Below are 15,353 nucleotides of genomic sequence, written 5' to 3'. Positions count from 1 at the left end.
ATGTTCGTGCAGCAGAAACGGAAACTTCTTCAAGGGACCAGACCCTGGCCCACTGCTCCCTGTTCCTCTCGATGCCCCAACAACAGCCTGTCTGGCTGCGATTTTATTGTAAAAGGTACATATTAACTTAAGTCAGACACTTTGCCTCAATGACCAGTCCAGTAAGGGAAAGTGTTGAGTATGTGTAAGTCCCCGTTACTAAATCAAAAGGCTCATGAAATTCCAACACGTGCCAGGGGCTCTGAAACACAACACTCCCAGAACCCATGCAGTCGGGTAAGACGACAGTGATGCTCTCCTAATGTCCCTGGAATTAAGCACCACGTGGAGGAGGCCCCCAAATGAGTTTATTAAGCTCCAGGATGCTGGGTAATGTTAGAACGAGGCTCTCAGATATTTGAAGAAACCTAAATTGCAAATAGAGCCCTAATGAGTGCAGCTCCACGTAAACAGGTATCTGGAGGGGAGGCGGGAAGCAAATGGAGCCCTACTTAATGCACGTGCTAATTGTGTTTCCCCGCAACTGGGACATCAACCCTGACATATCTTAAAGCTTTTGTGTGTAGCTGGTGAACAGTGGGGCTTACTGGGTGCAAAAGGAAACAACTTCCCGTTGTGGACCCGCGAGGGTGTTCTAACTCCACCCGGGCATGGAGTTGGAGGATGAAATCTGAGTTTTCTGGCCTCTCTCTCCAGCCAGGATTTTAAATGTCCAGTCCCATCTATTAGTCAAAACCCCAAAGTTACAGCTTCTCCACACACCCCCAGCTCCTGGGGGTGGGGGGCAGTGCCCGTGCACGCCTCCACCTGCTAGCTGTAGTCCCTACCTCTTCCAGAATCCCGGCTGGGGCAGGAGGAAGACTCAGAAGGGGCCAGGTGAGGTTTACCTGTGCTGGGAGGTCATGGATTCGCATGACTGTGCTCCGCTCCAGGTTCCCACAGGCATCTACAACCGGCCACACTGGGCTCTTTGGAGGGTGTTTGGAGACTCTAGCAAGGAAGAGCTCACACCTGCTGTTCTTTTGTTTCCTGTGAAAACACCTCCTCTGGCCCATCCTTTGTTATCTGTAATTCCAGCCCCAGCCCCTGGAGATTTGAACTCATCCTCTGGACCGCTCTAAGCCTTCACATCTCATCTGGCTGGGAGGACCCAAGGACCCTCCCAGACCCACAGCTGGTCTGCGGTAGCTCCCTCCTCAGACCCGAGGTCAGGCAAAGAATGTCACTGCCAGGGGCTGCTTTAGGCAGGCGTTCCCTCCCTGCCTTTGGATTGCTCAGGCGAGGGTTGCATCCGGGCACCGGGGACCTGTGCCTGTCGTCTGAGTTCTCTTTCCAGAAAGATCCCTCCAATCCGCGAGTGAAGGAGAAGACAAGCCCCTACTCCTCCACCAGGGGGCGATACTCACAAGACACTGACCCATGAAGACATTCTTTCCCTGACCTCAAATGGGCGGCCTGCTTTTTCGTCCTCAAAGTAGCGGGTGCAAAGTGGTCCAGCTGCCCACACCTCACTCTGGAAGGGAGAATCGTGGCCTCTAAAGACCGAGGGTAGCCAGGGTCCCATTTACTGCCCTGCTACACACGCTTTTCATGACCAAAGACGGCAGGCAAAGCAAGGATTTCTTCCTCTCGCCTTTTGAGAGTTTTGCTTGATACTAAATCTAAAAGGTGAAAAATTCTCAGCAGAACTTCAGGGACCCGTGCGAATCACTGACTGACTTCAAGGGATCCAGAAAATTGCTCCAAAACACCAGTCACGGGTAAGAGCTCCAACAGCTCGTGAAGGTCTAAGGACAGGAAGCGCGGAGAGTCACAGAAAACCAGGTATATGTTCTTCAAGGAGTTTATTCTTTGCCTTAAAAAGATTCTTTTAAAATTAGATTTTAGACATAAAAAGTCAATCTGCTGCTGTATCTTATTACTCTTCCGATATATTAAATTGTGCCCTTGGTGGCTTAGAACTGTAAACAGAAAAGTCTATAAAACGAAACAGTAGCCATGTTAAAATTGCCCATATTTTTAAAAAGTGAGCCCCTCCTACCCTTCTGCAGAAAAGGCCAGATGCCCTAATGAATGAGGAAAGAGGATGCAGTGTTCTACTGAGCCTGTTTGCCCACCCAGTGTCCATTCCCCCTTTCTTCTGTAACAGACCCTTGATTTTATTCAGGGCAGCAACATACACAGTTACAACACTGCATTTAAAGTTTCTCTTGCAGCTAAATACGGCCACATGTCCACATTCTAGCCTATGCAATGTAAGCAGAAGTTGTCAGAACTGGTGAAAAGGGGGACAGACTGCTGGCATGTGCTTTTTTTCATATTCTTCCTCCACCAGCTCCCTGTTTCTTGCCTGGAATGTTGATGTGACAATCGGGCTTTCAGCAACTCTTTTGGCTCATGAGGCAACTGTGAGACTGGAAGACAAGAGTGGAGGAAGAGAAAGGTAGGAGCAACTCGGGTCCCTGTTCACCAAGTGGAGTGAAGATATCCCAAGACATTCGACCTCTGCAATAGTGTGTGTGTGCGCGCGCATACGCGCGCGTTTGTGTGTATGTGTGTGTGTGTGAAAAAGACACGTCCATTTTATTAGTCTCTCTATTTACAGCTTCTGTCATTTACACAGTTCTTATCTGTCACATCTGTCATAAAGGGCCACTTAAGCACCAGTCGTTTTCTCTTGCCTATTTATTTATTTAAAAGATCGTATTTATTTATTTGACAGAGAGCACAAGTAGGTAGAGCAGCAGGCAGAGGGAGAGGAAGAAGCAGGCTCTCCACTCAGCAGGGAGCCTGATGTGGGGCTTAATCCCAGGACCCTGGGATCATGACCTGAGCCAAAGGCAGCTGCTTAACCAGCTGAGCCACCCAGGTGCCCCCTCTCGCCTTTCTAAATCAAGCAGGTAGTGAACATAGAGCGTTCCTAGATAAAATACAGGACGCCCAGGAAATCTGAATTTCAGATAAGCAACAAACAACTCTTTGGTATAAGCATGTCCCAATTATTACATAGAACCCAACTCATACTAAAAAAATAATTCGTTGTTTATCTGAAATTCAAATTTAACTGGGAGTGCTGCATTTTTACTTGCTAACTCTGCCAGCGCTAACGGAACAGACATTTTTCCTGCTGTTACTCATGATGATGTGTACGGTGGTGCTTCAGGGGCCTACCGAGGCGTGCAGGGCTATTAGCCCTTCTGTGAAATGGACCCAGAGGGCTGTGCTTTTCATTCTTACTCCAGCCTTCATAACGTTTCCTTATCTTTTTTGGTTGTCAGTCTACTAGGAGCCCTGTCCGTTGCTCTGAGCAGGCCTGTCTGCCCTGCTCCTCTCCCCCTTGATGACAAGCCCTGGTGACCTGTGGGCAAACAATGTTCAGAGCGTATGCCCTGCAGCTGGAAGTCTGGGTTCTACCTCATGCACCCCCCCCCCCCGCCCACTTTCAGCCCCGTGACCTTGGGCGACTCATCGGACCTGTGTGGGCTCGAATGCCTGCCTACATGTTAGAGCTGCCTCGTGGGTTACGTGAGGCTTAAATGGGGGAAGTGAGGGGGCAGGCCTGGCCCTTAGTCCGCCCTCCGCAAACGCAAGAATTGCCGTGCGGTGGGCTGAGCAACCGGGTGATGAAACGGGAGAAACAAAGATCTGAGGAGAAAGCTTCTATGAGCAAAGCATGAGCAACAGGGATGCGGAGGAGGGCGGCCGGGGGCTGAGCGCTGAGGTCGCGGGAAAGCACGAAGACAAACACCCGGCCAGGATGGGTGATGCCAACGGGGCGTGTGGGTGTCGTTCTGTGTCTCCCCAAATTTACACGCTGAGGCCCTGACCTCCAGCACCTTCGCATGTGGCTAAACGGGGGATGGGCGCTTTCAAGAGGGGACCGGGAGGTCCTGAGGGTGGATGGAGCCTGGTCCAGTCTGGCTGGCGGCCTTCGCGGACGAGAGGCTGGGACAGAGAGGGACACCGCGAGAGAACCCAGAGAGAGGACGGCCATCTGTGCGCCAGGGAGAGGCCTCCGGAGGGACCAGCCTTGCCGACACCTTGATCTCGGACTTCCAGCTTCCAGAACTGAGAAGATAAATTCCTGTTGTCCAGGCTGCGCTCTGCTACCAGCCGCCCCAGGAAACTGGTAGAGGTGACCAAGCAGAGCGCCCTGGAAAGAAAGCTGCAGGCCGGGGGACGGCGCAGCGGCTGGTCCCTTTCTCCAGCAGATACTATCACTGCTGCTGCTGTCCTTCCTGGTGTCGGGGAGCTCGGCCCTGAACCCCGTCCTCCCCGTGAGGGGCGCAGAAGCCTAAGTGAAGGGCAGACCAGAGTGGCCGGTGCCAGGCTAGGGGACGGTCTGGGAGGGGGTGCGAAGCAGGGACACAGGTACGGGTCGGAAGAGGCTCCAAGGGTGAGGGGGCAGGTGAGAAGGGGCCGGCTGGGGAAAGTTCCAGTGAGGAAACTGCAAGGGGCATTTTATTTATTCTTGTTAAAAATTTTATTTATTAGTTTGTCTGAGAGATAGAAAGAGCACAAGCAGAAGGAGAAGCAGGGTCACCGCTGAGCAGGGAGCCTGATGCAGAACTCGATCCCAGGACCCCAGGACCATGACCTGAGCTGAAAGCTGACGCTTCACCGACTGAGCCACCCAGGCGCCCCTGCAAGGGGCATTAAAACAACAACAACAACAACAACAACACCAAGCCCAAAGGAGGCTGTGCTGCTGGAGCCCAGCATGAAGGAGAACAGCCAAGAAGAGGTGGGGGTAGGGGAGGTGGGCCTGGGCCCCAGGGAGGCGTTCGCATGTACCCTAAGATGAGGGGTGCTCAGAACGGCTGTGCCCAGAGAGAAGGAGAGCTCCTTCTGCGCTGGGAATGGCAGGGGTGACTCCCAAGGGCATGATCTGAGCAGCCAGAATTCGGGCTTCGGGGGAGCCGACGTCCACTTAACGCAGGGACACCGGAAGTCCCCAAGTGATGGAGGTCACAGGTTTGCCTGGAATTGATGAAGAAGTCCACCAGGCACGGATGGAAAAAGAGACGTCTGCGGCTTCTCCCGCACACAGGGCACTGCTGTAGTGCTGAGGACACAGCAGCAAGGGGACAGCCTGCTTCTCTGCTCTCGGGGAGGTGGCATTCCGGTCAGTAGGTGTGGGAGCCAGGCACGACAGACCAGCTCAGAAGACAAGTACAGCGGGGCCAGGAAAGGGCGAGTGGGTGCTGCTGGTGTGCTGTTTGGAAGAAGGGAAGGACTCTCGGAGAGGGGACACTTGGGCACAGACCAAAACATATGGGTTCCATAACCAGGGTGGTCACCCCAGGAATGCTTCCTTGCACAGGAAATATTTTTTACCTGCCTTCCAGGGCCTGGAAATACCCCTATCAGACCTCAGCAGCGCCGGTCTTCTCTCTCCTGTCCGACACAGACACCCCTGTGTCAGGATGAACCTCCAGCAGACGGGTTGACCATCTGTGCCGCGCAAGCTCACTTTCAGCCCAGGGTGGACAGAAGTTCCGTCTCTCCACTGCTCTGCACACAGCAGGTGTTCAGCAAACACTTTTTAAACGAACAAGTGCGAATCCCCACAGAGTCCCTCTGTGAGCTGCCAGAGCTGATAATCGCGCGTTTATGATTCTGTTCAAACATACCCAGAGGCGGGTGGGGAGGGTAGGAGGCTGCGGTAGGATGGCTGACAACGAAGAAGCAGGAGACAGAGGCAATGTCACTATTTGAGGCGCAAGGGTCGGTGCTAATCAGAAGATGATGACATCTCGCTTTGTCATCCCTCAAGCAGCATTGCTTGGGGCAGAACGAAGGGCTCCAGGCGGTTATCAGCATACCCGGGGTAAGAGAGTCGAGGCGGAAAAGCCTTTATCTCCTGTGGAAAACAGAAGCGCCCTCTCCTTACCCCCTCCCTGGCGATAGTGGTTTTGTGTTGGGAAGGAAAGCGCCCAAGCACATGGAAGTCATCACAGAAGGCTTTACTCATCCGGAAAGGAAAACCACAGTGGCACGTTGACGTCCCTGGTCCCAACCCAGATGTTTGGCTATCGGAAGGTCGAGGGACTTTTTATGAGTTAAGATGTAGGGAATCTCCTGAGTCAGATAGCGATCTGCAGCTTATCTCCGGCCAGCACCCACCCAGCCCTTCAAGCTGTACCTCCTCCCAGAAAGGGAAAGACCCTGAAATCAACTCTCGAGTAATTTTTTAGAACGTCGGCCAGTTAGAACCCTTTCCCTAGGTGTCACCCAGTTTTCTCCTGTTGTCACAGGACATAAAAGAGAGCTGTTGCGTATTAACTTCACAGGAGGCTGCCAGGGAAGAAAACCGGCAGCATCAGCCTTCTACCCCCTGTGCATGCGCGAGGCTCCGGGCCAGCGCGGGAGACTCAACAAGGAACAGGAACCCTGCGTATTTTTTTCCAAGGTCTCAGTCAACAGGGTCATTTGTATGCCAAAGATACCAGCACCTAGGGGCGAAGGAGAAATCTATTATATATTAAAGCTTGTTCGTGAAAAAAGAAAAAGAATCAACAGATTTGTTAAGATAGCAGGACCCATAATGTTGTCAGTTCCAAAAAAACAACCCTGGTTCCTAAGTTTCTTCGTTCCTATTGATTTTTTTAAAGATTATTTATTTATTTATTTGAGAGGACAAGTTGGGGGGAGGTTTACAGAGGAAAGGGAAAGGCAGGCTCCCTGCTGAGAAGAGAGCCTTATGCAGACTCCATCTGGGACTCCAGGATCATGATGTGAGCCAAAGACGGATGCTTAACCGACTGAGCCACCCAGGTGCTCCTTTCCTATTGATTTAAAAACGAAAGCATGGGGGCAGCTGGGTGGCTCAGTGGGTGAAGCCTCTGCCTTCCACTCAGGTCTTGATCTCTGGGTCCTGGGATTGAGCCCCTCTGCTCAGCAGGGAGCCTGCTTCCCCCTCTCTCTCTGCCTGCCTCTCTCTGCCTACTTGTGATCTCTCTCTATCAAATAAATAAATAAAATCTTAAAAATAAAATAAAAACGAATGCATGTTTCATGTTAGTTACGGACCTGGGAGTGTTTTCCCAACCACTAGTGACAAAGTGAGATGTATGGAGACAACACCCCTCCATTCCTAGAATGACCCCACACGCTCCCCTGCACAGTCCTATGTGTCAGAAGGCTCCAGAGGCCACCCTAGGTAGGGACAGCAAAGAGTGGCGTCCGAAGGTAGATCAGCACAGAGCTCACATCCAGAAATGCCCAATAAGTAAGTATTTGCAAAAGACACAAACGTGAGATGTGGGTTGGATAGAAAATCAGTGGTGCCAGGTTGAGAGAGTGGGGCCCCAGCACAAGTAAGCAGGAGTGTGGCTCTGCGCACACATCCCGAAGCGGGCCAGCCTACCTCCTGCCACTGCTACGGAGCTGCATGACCCAGACCTCTTTGTGCCTCGTTTCCTGGACTGTGAAATGGGGAATAACAGTACTGCCTCAGAGGGCTGGAGTAAAAGTAAGTCAACACAACCAGAGAACATTCCACAGATGGAGCTACCCACTTCTAACCAGAAGGACCCCCGCTATGGCATCTTTTAAAGACTAACATGGGATGGGCAGGCATCGCATCTCATCACGACTGGTTCTCATCGGGAAGCCTTCTACGGACAAGGTAGCGGGTTGTCCTGCTGGAATCTGTGAAGATGACCTTCTTTGGAGAAAGGGGTTTTGTAGGTATAATTTGGGATCTCAGGATGAGGCCATGCAGGGTTAGGGTGGGCCCCACAGCCAATGACAAGTGTCCTTATTACAGGGAGGACAAAAAGAAGAGGAAGACGCCCAGGGAGGAGGCCGTGTGAAGACGCAGACGGGTCGGGTCGGGTCGGGTCGGGTGCGCCTACAAGCTGAGGACGTCCCAGAACTGGGGGGCTGCCACCAAACCCAGCACAGAGAGGCATACAGTACATGATCGCCCAGAGCCTCCAGAAGGAACCAACCTGGCCAACATCTTGATCTCAGACTTCGGGCATCTGGAGCTGTGAGACAATACATTTCTACGGCTTTAAGCCTCCAGTTTGTGGCCATTTGTGACCGCAGTCCCAAGCAGACTAATACAAATGATATTCTGGTCTCAAAACTAGAGAACGCCGAAGAAAGCTTGCCTTCCTTCCTAAGCGGTAAGCAGGGAAGGAAGTGACAGTGCTCCCCCCGCCACGGCCACTGCTACCTCCGCCTAAAAAACTTAAAATCCCTTGGCCTATCAAGGGAGTGGAAATTGGAGGGCAGAGCAGAGAGTAACCCTCAAGGTCATGTGAGGAAGTGACAGATGCAGTGGCTTCCCTAAGAGGAGGTTGATGACCAGAGCAGGGGGAGGGTCCCAGGACAAAGATTCTGAACACCCAAATCCTAACCCAGGTTCTGCACTCTACCAGCCAGGTGGTGACTGGGCATGGGGCCCCTCCATTACTTGGGTCTTGGCTTTCCCGTCTGTGACATGGAAGGACTGGGGTCCCCTCCGCTGGGAAACTCTGCACACACGACTGCGGCCATCCCCCATGGCCACCTGGGGTGCAGTTAGGAGGACGGTGCCAATAGACCGACTGCAGCAGGTCCTTGGCTCTGTCCCCCAGCACAGCCTTACCTGTCTGCCAAGGCCCCAGCGCAAGGCAGGTGGGTGAGGGCAGCGGGCGGGGGATGCAGCGTCCACGGTGGCTGTGGCGCACTGCAGCAGCGTGGCCGAGGGTGTCCCAGGCAGGACGCAGGCCCCAGAGCCTTCCCTCCTAGTCTGCTTAGACACAAGCCACACGTACTTTGTCGTCCGTCCTTCGGTGATGAAATGTACATGGAATGGATGCACTTGGTTCCTCTGAACTGAGTGGCCCTCCCCCACTTTCTCCTCTATTGTCCCTTCTCAGACTCTGAGTTGGCATTCAATCCCAAATCGGAGAAGTAACTTCTCCCTGCACCCTCTCCAACTTCTGGGTTCATCTATCCTGCATTACCTCTTGTGGATTAGACTAGGATGCGCTATTTTAACCGGATCCGCATTGAAAGTGCTTCACTCTCCTGGAAGGTTCCCAATTAAGTCCTTGGGTCAGTCGCCGGTGATACTAACTTGCAGAGAGGCAGGGGCGGCAACTTTCAGAATCACAGACACGTCAGGACAAAATTTACACTCTGTGGCCGTCTCGTACACTTCACGTGCACACAAATCTCTTAAACGGGATTTTCTTGAAGGAAAGCGAAAAAGAGACATTTCCAACCCGTTGAAAATTTGCCAGTGGACAGAGAGGAATTTTCCTATTCTTTTTACCCTGGGTCTTCCTCTGTCCTTTTTTAGTAAAGTGATGGTGTGGACAGTCACTCTGCTCCCTCCGGGGCATCAGCCTTTAATTCCCAAACTTCAGAGCAAGCCCCACCTTTTCCAAAATGTGGTCCCAGAGAGGAAGCAATTAAGGGATTCTGCAGTCCCTGTCTTTTCCTTCTTCTTGGTTCTTTTTTTTTTTTTTTTTTTTTTTTGCAAGAAAAGCATCTTCAGGTGAGCAAATGCGGGAGGTGGAGCAAAGCCTTGGACCTGGTTGTGAGGAAGTGTGGGGAGGGAGGAGGTCCTTTGGAGATGTAGGAGCGGGCATCTTGCAGTGTCAGGGGTTTAAATTAAACGGAGGGGAGGAGGAGAGACCATCCCCGCCGCCTGCAGCGTCGAGTCCGGGCATCATTTCGGTGCGGGGACCCAGCTGACAGCTCTTATTTTGGGTCCTGCCTCCCCAACAGCAGTCTGCAACTTGCCGGCATCCGGGCAGCACAGCAAAGCTGATGAGCAGAGGAAAGAGGTAACTTTCAGGGAGGGGTGTGTTGCTTTCTTGACGCTACATCAGCTCATTTCACAGGCTCCTTAGGCAGCCGGCAGGGAGATCCCCTTTCCTTTGGGTTTTAGAAAGCTTTCTCCTCTGAGGAGCTTCAGCCGTCTCCCTGCACTTTGCGGAAACTCTGGGCTCAATGAAGTTCTTCCAGGTCCTTCCCCGCATGGCTTTCCAACGGAGCAGTGCAGGGAAAGCTGAGTCAGTCGCCCACAGGGGTACATTTTGCAAAATAATTTTAAAATGTTGTTCGAATTATTATTTTTCCACGGCTTTCCTTCTCGTGTTGGGGTCATGCGTGCACCTTGGGTGTTCATTCTGCTGCAAACAATGTTAAGTTTGCGGAGGAAAATTTTGGTGGGGGTTTTACGGCTTAAAAAAAAAAAAAATTCTATTCCATTGCAGTCCTGCTGCAGTCCCAGCAACCTGGTTTAGCTGCAGAGGCTCTCACGGTGCGGTCTGCCTCTCCTCTTTACCCTTGCTAGAGGCTGAGTCTCTGATTCCCACCTGCCCGGCTTCTCTAAGCCCCCCGTCCCCCATCTCCTTGCCCACCCGCCGTCTGCAAAGGACCCCGTAAGTGAGCTGATGTCCGTGACACTTGGGGTTTGAAGGAGAATTTGGGCACTGCAGCTTTAAGAATGCCGTACTGCGAAATCTTTCTCCTTCAAGTGACTGCAGAAGCTCAGCGGCATTGGGAGGAGGCAGCTGGGGGTGGGGGTGGGGGAGGAGGAGGGGCAGCAGAGGAAGGAAGAGGGGGCGAGGGAGGGGAGGAGGATAGAGAAAAGGGAAAGGATACTCACTGTCTGGTCAGCTCAGGGGTACTTCATCCCGGGGAGCGCTCAGCCCCAGGCAGAATCCGAAAGCCCGGTCGGGACCTTACTTTGGGTTGGTTTTCCTCTCCCACTTGCTTGGGGCAGGGGACCCCCACAGACTTACTGATGAGTTTAAGCTCAGTCCTTCCCCTTAGTGCGCGCGCACGCGTTTGTGTCTGGTTAGCTGGTGGTTAGCTGGCTCTTTAAGTTACGGGGGGGATCGGTCCATCTCTGTTGTGATGTTTCCCAGGCTGGTTGGAACCCCTAGAACTAGAGCGGAGGTGCAGCCTTACTCATTGGGGGTGGAGGTTTCTTCTTTGGGGTAAACTGAGGCGAGCTCTGGAGGGAAACTCAAAATGCAAATCACTATTTGCCATCATGGGAGCAGCAGCTGCTGCATTTCAGCAGGGATGGATTCCCCCGTGTTAGTAGTCGGTACTGAATGATGCTGCATGGGGTGCCAGGCAGCTGGGGTGGGGGTGCGGGGTCCACCAGGGGCTCGTGGTGGCAGGAGGGCACAGCAGCCAAAGGCACACTTTCGGAAGTGGCGTTTTCGGGGGTGTGGGGGGCAGGTAGGAATGAACAAGCAGCCTAAGGCCCCTGAGCTCTGGTCTCTGGGACCAGACTCCTCCCCACCTGGTCCAAGGGCCGCCCCAAAGCCAGCTGCTGCCTCAGTAGGTTCTGGCTGGAGGAGCTCCGAGGCTGGCTTGCTGGCATTCCCGGACATGCAGTGCTGGGCTCTGGGTCTGCACTGAGAGTGATGTCACTCAGGGCCAGCGCCCGCATCTGTCCAGGTCATCCTGGGCGCCAGAAGGGCTGAGCTCCTCCCAATTCTCCCCAAGCAAAGGGTGTCCTTTTACCAAAAAAAGAGAGCAAAAAAAAGCCAAAAAACCCATGTCCCGTCGCACAATAAATCAGCATAGAGGAGGCGCAGCAAACGTCTCAGATATAAATTATCCAGGCAAGTCCCTGCAACAGCGGCGGGGCCAGGCCTGGCACTGTGCCATGACCTCCGCGGGTTCCTGCGTCGTGTTCTGGTCCTTGCTGTCCACAGAGCCAGACTGGAAGACTCATCCCCAGAAAGCCTGCCTATGCTCCCGCAGCCGCAGAGCTGGGGCTAAAGCTCCTTGGGGTACGACAGGCTCGTATGGTACCTTCTGGAGGCCCCTGGGGAACGGTGAGCTCATAGACACATACTTTATAGGGTCTTAGACGGCATAAGCACCAGACTGGAAAACACCCCACCCCCAAATTCAGAGTGTCTCTCGACTCTTCTACTTTGGCCGTCCCAATTCTGTCCCTAAGAGCCCTCTCTCGTGCTACAGTCTTATTTACACATTCCCTGTAGATTTAAAACCCTCTCAAACTGTCCCCCACTTACAAATCTGGGGTGACTATGGGGAGGACCCCCTGGTGATATGCGGCCACTTCATCTTTCCAGACAGCCATCCTTGGCCGTGCCAGGTTTCAAGACTGGTACCTAGAGATCAGTCACTGGGGTCTCACATTCTAGGGGGTTCTGAGGTCAGCTTGTGTGGAACCGAAGTGCAACCTCATTGGGACGGCACCCAGAACTATCCCCCGCCCCGCCCTGGAAGCTGCTAGAACATGCCCTTTGGACAAACCTTGATGAGTTTTCCCTCAGCGAAGGGACAGAGGTGTCGGTGGCCTGGCCACCCTGGGGAGCAGAAGGACAGAGCTGGCTGGCCCCGGCCAACCCCTCTCCCACCCAGGGCCTCCCCATCCAGCTCTGATGACCACCGAGCCTCTTCCAGAGCTGCAATCAGTTCCTTTCCATCTGGAATGAGCCAAGAGAAGACCCTCTAGTCAGTGCAAAGCCAGTGCCATTGTGTCCCCCCCACTGCCTGACATTCAAGTGTCCTCATCTCTGGTCCTCTTGGGGAGGTCGGGGGTGACTAAACCTTCACCCCTGCCCTCTGAGGGGGAGCAGGGAATCCTGAGCCCAGACCCTCTGACCCCGGTGGGTGGCGTGAATGCATCGTGAGATGAGTGGAGGGGCTTCCTCCTGCAAGGGACCCTTCCCCGCAGACAGGTGCCACCTGGGCTGGGGGTGACACAGAAGGCAGCTGGGGAAGAAGCAGTCAAGGGGACAGGGGGAGACCCTCAGGGTTGGATAGGTGGGGGTCAGGGCCTTAGCCCCCACAGGCCCCTGGATGCTCTAGTGTCTGGTCTCAGACAGGGAGGCCAGCTGCCCAGGAGCTGGGGAGGCGAGAGCCGGCCTGGGACAGCAAGGGACCAGCCCGTCCTGGGTTTTGTCAGGCAGAAAAGCCAAGGACTGTGATGGGTGATGGCCGATGCACACCCCCATAACCCCCAAGACCGACCCCCTAGCCACAGGCTGTATGATGGTGGGAGTGAGGAAAAGAATCCTCCCCCAACCCTTCTGCGGGTCAGATCCGCACCGCCTGTGCTTGACCCCCCCAGTGACGTCTCGGTGGGAGACATGGGCCTGGACTGCTCTGTAAAGAGAATTCTCCCCCCACCCACACACACACACAAGAGTCCTGCAGTCTTGCCATTGTCAAGAGGGAAATGAGGCTAGAGCTGGTCCCTGAGTTGGGTGGCGGCTGTGCCCCTGGATTCGGGGTGCGGGGCGGGCGGGGGTGGTACATCTCGGTCGGAGGCCTCGGGGCACCTCGCAATGCACCAGCGCTGACTCAGGGCTTCTCCAGCTCTCTCTCCTGGCGCACCCCACCCGCTGCCCCAGCCTTGGCCAGCCCGGCCCTGGCTGCTGCTTCTCCAGGCCGCCTTCCGCAGGGGCCCTTGGAACCCCGAGCTGCTGCAGGCCCTCCCCCGCCCTCCCCGCCGCCGGGGCCAAGTCAGCAGTGCGGGCTGCAGCGGCGGGCGGTGCAGAGGCCCTGCACCACTGCTCCCGCGGGCTGGCGGCTGGCGGGCGGCCGGCGGCGCTCCCGGGGCCTCGCTCGCGTCCCGACGGCCACCTCCTGGCGGCGGCGGCGGCGGCGGCTGCGCGCAGCCAGCGCCCAGACAAGGACCCGGTCCTGATTGGTGCGCTGAGTGAGTCTCTGGCTTTATTTATACCACCTTTTCTTCGCGACTCGACTTCATCAGAGTTGACGGCTGGGTAGGAGGCAGCCTCCTGCCTGGTGGGGTGGAGGATGGCACAGGGCTCCTGCCCTGATGGGCTCCTCCAGTCCTCCAACCGGCCATCTCCACAGGAGCTTGGATCCTGAGCACCCACCCAGTGGGGGGCATGCTTTGGAAACCTCCACGGAACCTTGAGATGTGCCATGCCTCGGAAGGATCAGGAGGGAGAAGGCTTTGAGAGGAGACAGGGGGAGCTGTGACCCAGACCCTGGCTTTGGACCTCCTGCTCTGAATGGCGGACGCTGGTCTGGAAAGCAAGGCTGCCTTTCCAGTTGGGGGGTAAGAAAAGGACTCCCAACTCAGGCATCTTCTTGGGTGTGAGCGGAGGGACTTTCTCGGACCACATTCTCGAAAGCTCCCACTCAGGATTTCTGGAAAAGTTTGTGGAGACAGACTGAGGCATGGAGACGGTGGGAGAAGGGCTTTCTCCCTGGTGTCATGGAGTTAGGAGCCGAAGGTTAAAGTTGGACATGGAGGAAGTCCAGCTTCCCCTGCAGAGGGAAGCCAAGCCAGCCAGTGTGGGTGGGGCCCCGGAGCTGCTGACCCTCCCGGGTGATGGAGGGCCGTAGGTGGCAGGAGCCAGGGGTCTGGGGCTCAAACAGGGCAGCCCCAGGGGGTTTAGACAGCACCTTCTGCCCGAAATAGCAACCTCTGGGGCAGGTCGTCCTTTACGCCAGCAGCATCAAAGTGCTGCTCTCCTCGTCCCCAGGGGCCTGTTCCTGGCAGACGCCCCATTGCTTGGCAAGATGGGAAGTGATGTCACGCTGCGTACGGGAGCCTGTTCTTCGGGGGCTGCTCGTGGTTCTGAGACAGTTCACAGACCGGTGTCTCTCACGGTCCCAGACCCTGGGACTTCCACAAGAAGAGCCCCGGGGCTGGTAGACACCACTCTTCAGTGTCGCCCACCTCCTCCGGAGGCTGCCCGAGAAGCCTGCCTTGCTCTGGGAGGAGGAGGCCGATGGGAGAAGGAGAGGAGGAGATGGCAGGGGTCCGGGGCTCCAGAGCCGGCTCTGTGCTGAAGTCATCAGTTTGGGGGGCCTGTCCAGGCCCATGGCTGTCCCAGGACTGACACCAGGAGCCCAGCTAAGCCTGGGGCACTGCGGCTGCCAGTCTTCCTGCCAAGGACACGGGGACAGGCGGTTCTCCAGGGGACTGCCTGCACCTTCCAGTCGGAGCCAACTGGCCCGGTGAGTCCCTGCGGCTCCTCCAGGGTCTAGGTCTGAGGAAAAGGTCATGAAAGAGAATGGAGGGCCTGGGTTCCCACGGGAAACAGGATGCTGCTGGTGTCCACCTGGCAAGGCAGCAACCCCAGAATCCTGAAGGCAGAGAGTGCCAGGGAGGCAGGAAAAGGCTCCACGGTGCTGCTGGGATCCTGGGGCTAACGGCCCAGACCCCGACCCCATGGCTGTCCCACTGACCATCCTGGGCTTTCCACCCAGTGTGGAGTCAGCAGTTTCTCTGGCATTCTCACTCACTGCAAATCTGATTAAGGATCAGAACCTGTGTTTCCTTTTGTGCACGTTAACTTGAACCTCACATGTGGAAGATACTTAGAAATCATCTGGTCCGGGCTGCAGACTCCCAGTTGAGGACAGGGAGC

General features: G+C 55.0%; 2 long non-coding RNA genes across 2 annotated transcripts in view; both read left to right on the top strand.

Moving 5' to 3' along the window:
• Positions 1 to 1,755: 1,755 nt before the first annotated feature.
• LOC309841796 lies at positions 1,756 to 2,666 on the top strand. Its single transcript, XR_014299314.1, has 2 exons — positions 1,756 to 1,824; positions 2,336 to 2,666. It is a non-coding gene; the product is annotated as an uncharacterized lncRNA (long non-coding RNA).
• Positions 2,667 to 9,567: 6,901 nt separating this feature from the next.
• Positions 9,568 to 15,353, top strand: part of LOC309841834 — a 44,713-nt gene continuing 38,927 nt past the window's right edge. The window contains exon 1 of the long non-coding RNA XR_014299334.1: positions 9,568 to 9,788. This is a non-coding gene — a long non-coding RNA (uncharacterized lncRNA). The remainder of the gene's footprint in view (positions 9,789 to 15,353) is intronic.

This window comes from Mustela nivalis, assembly GCF_964662115.1.
Source record: "Mustela nivalis genome assembly, chromosome: 10".
Taxonomy (NCBI): domain Eukaryota; kingdom Metazoa; phylum Chordata; class Mammalia; order Carnivora; family Mustelidae; genus Mustela; species Mustela nivalis.
Note: the sequence above shows the minus strand (reverse complement) of the source record. Positions and strands in the feature narration are given on the sequence as shown.